Genomic DNA, 3,607 nt, shown 5'->3' on the forward strand with positions numbered 1-3,607 from the left:
TAAAAAGTTGGTCTTTACTCTGAGATAAATAAGGATCCAGTAGAGGGTTGTAAGTGAAATGCTCTTTTGTTTAATTGATGCATTATAATTATATATAATAGTGGGAGTGGGATTCGTTATTTTATATTATGGGATTTACTAACAGCTTGAATGGATGCAAGAAAACTAAACAGCACTGACACCACCAAGGTGTTTGTCCTGAGCAAGAAAGGATGGAGTTGCCATGAACTGAGATGGGAGAACTGCAGAACAGCAGGCTTTGTTTGGAGGAATACTGGGGGCTCTATTAAGGGCATGTTGCATTTGAGATAATAGACAGCTTGATGAAGATGAAAATGTCAAGAAAGCAACTGATGCGCTGGGGCTGGGGTTCAGCCGTAGCGCACTTACCTGGCATGTATGAGGCACTGGGTTCAATTCTCAGTACCACATATAAATAAATAAATAAAAATTAAAGGGGCTAGGGTTGTGGCTCAGTGGTAGAGCGCTCACCTAGCATGTACGAGGCGCTGGGTTTGATCCTCAGCACCACGTAAAAATAAGTAAATAAAATAAAGGTATAAAAAAACCCATATCAATCTTTACTAAAATTTTTAAAAATTAAAAAAAGAAGCAGTTGGACAAATGAGCCTGGAGTTCAGTGGGAGCGATCTGGGCTAGAAATATAAAGTTGAGGGTTGCCAATATGGTAACTGGATGAGCCCAAGGCGGTGAAGGTAGATAGAAGAGGGCAAAGTCATGGTGATGTGAGGAGGCTGGGGGCAGGAGGAAGAACCAACCAAGGTAACTGCGAAGGAGCAGGCAGTGAGGTAGGAAGAAATCCAGGTCCCTGTGAGTCCTGGGAGCCAAGCGAAGAAGTTGATTGTAGAAGGGAGAGGTGAACTCCCATAGGGTCTGTGACTATTCAAGTTAGTGATGTGATTATTAAGGGTCTTGATCAGTGTTTTTGGTGGCACAGAGGGAAGAAAATGTCTGATTGGAGTGGACTGAAGGGAGAAGACAGGAAGGGGGAATTGGTGACACTGAATATGACAACTTTCAAGGGGGTTTGTATAGAGGAGAGGAATGGGACAGTGAGACTGGAAGGGGAAGTAGTGTCAACAGATGGGTTTTCAATATAGGAGAAATAACAACAGCATTCCTGAAGACTGTTAGAACATAAAATATGTTAATGTAGGCAAGAGTGAGAAAGTCCTGTGTCCTTGGGCCGGAAGGAGTGGGTGAGGTCTAGCATACCTGAAGGGACTGGCTTCAGGTTCGTCCACGGGGCAGGAGAGAGGGCAGTGTCTGCACACAGGCAGGCAGGTTGGTAAATGTAGCCATGGCAGTTGGTGGAAGCTCCCTTTTGGTTATTTCAGTTTTCTCAGTGACTTTGACAGTGGCATCAATTTTCTAAAATGTGATCTACTATGGTCCTCTGTGGAATCAAAATCTTTCCTGGATTCCCAGCAACCGTGACATTCTCATGTCTCAGCTTTTCATAAACATGGTCTTGTTCTAACTCTGGAGCTGCTGTACTTAGCACTTGGGAGAGTGAGCTGTCTTTGTGTTCCTGAATGGGCCACATTTCTTAAGCCTCCATGTCTTGGCACTTATCATTCCCTTGGTGTAGACAGCCCTTCTCCTGCTTCCTCATGGCCTAGCCCCTACTCATTCAAAATCCAACTGAAATGTTACTTTCTCCTCTCTAAAGCCTTCCCTTTAGACTGTGAGCTCCCTTTTTATCTGGTCTCCTAATAGTGGTTGACTGCCAATTGCTCACTCACTCAGTTGAACAAATTGTTCTATAAACAAGTCATTTATACTGATTTTTGTCTCCTCAATTGTGGTATGATTGGCCATCCATATATGCAATTTCTGCATCCACAGAGTCAACTAACCAGGTTGAAAATATTAAAAGAAAATTCCATAAATATGTCCAGACTTTTCCCCTTGTCATTCTTCTTTAAAAGACACAGTGTAACAGCGATTTATATAACATTTACATTGTATTAAGAATTATAAGCAATCCTAGGGCTTGGGGGCTCAGAGGTAGAGTGCTCACCTAGCATGTGTGAGGCCCTGGGTTTGATACTCAGCACCACATAAAAATAAAATATTGTGTCTACCTATAACTAAAAAATAAATATTTTTTAAAAAAGAATTATAAGTAATCTAGAGATTTAAAGCTTACAGTGTGGTATGTATAATATGCTATATGATACGAGGGAATGGAGTGTCTGAGGATTCTGGTATCGGTGGAGGTCCTGGAACCAAGGACATCCCTACCAACATCAAGGGATGACTGTACTAAATTTCAGATCCCTCAAGCACCTAACATAGAGCCCTGTGCATGGAACAAAATCAATACACACAGACAGGTTTGTAGGTGTGTAGACAGAGAACACAGAACCACTGCTTTCCTGAAAGCTCTTTGCAGGTTAAGCATTGCATTTCCCATGAATAGGGAGACTCAGAAAGATATCAGTTATCCCTAAGCAAATTTATAATTTTAACACATCTTAATAAATATGCTAATATTCATTTTCTGAAACTGAACAAGGTTATAGGTACATAGAAAATTTTATTAAAGTTATTGTTTCTAAGGTTCCACGTGGTCTGTGTGCTCCAGAAGGCAGAACTACCAGAGTAAGAGACAAAGCCAGCATGTTTAATGAAGTAAGAACCAACAGAAATATCTTGAGGCCAGAAATTGGAACTCCAGCCAGGTGTCCAGAGATGTTTACGGCCATCTCTGTAAGACAATCATGGAAACTGCATCTGAGCTGCAGAGAAACAGGAAACCTCTGTATTGAGACCAGTATGCTACCCAGATCCCCTATCTGGGGGCGAACCTGCACCCAGCAGAGAGGTTTCTGTTTGAAAATTAAATAGCAGAAATTTCATATGCATTGATAGAAGCAGCAATGGCGACAACCCTTTAAAAATAGTATTATTGTTTTTCTTAGAGTCTGAAAATAATGCAGGATTATTTTACTTCCCAAATATAGAAATGTATTAAGAAGAAAAAAGATTTTTCTCCCAGAGAAAGATCACAGTTATCATTTTAGTGTGAATCACTTTTTTCAAACATTTTTGTCTTTATGAAATTTTCATAATTTCTCATAATTGTATAATTTGAAAGAACAAAATGGAATTGTAGATATATAGTTCTATACTCTCCTTTTCTCTCTCATATCAATGAGTATAAATCTACAGTCCATTGTATAGACATATTGTAATTTATTAGTAAGTTCTCTTTGGATTGACAAGTTCCTACCTTTAATTTTCACCATAAAAATAAACAATATCATATGGAGGTGAAAGCATGAACCCCCAAGCCACTTCACTAGCTTTGTGACCTCTCTATAGTTCACTTTTCTCAGCAGTAAGTTGGAATAACCACAATACCTGGTGTTATTGTTTTAAGGATCTTATGAGTTAATAAATGTTATGTTTTAAAAATAGTTCTTGGTACAGAATAACTGTTCATAAATGTTAACTATTGTTACTGTGAATAATCTTAACACTCCTTCATCTACATATGGGGACTTAACCTATTTGCTTCTTTGGATACTTTTCTAGAAGCAGAAATACAGGGTCAGAGACTAAACATATGTTAAACTTT

Source organism: Spermophilus citellus (assembly GCF_964194105.1).
Source record: "Spermophilus citellus genome assembly, chromosome: 4".
NCBI lineage: Eukaryota > Metazoa > Chordata > Mammalia > Rodentia > Sciuridae > Spermophilus > Spermophilus citellus.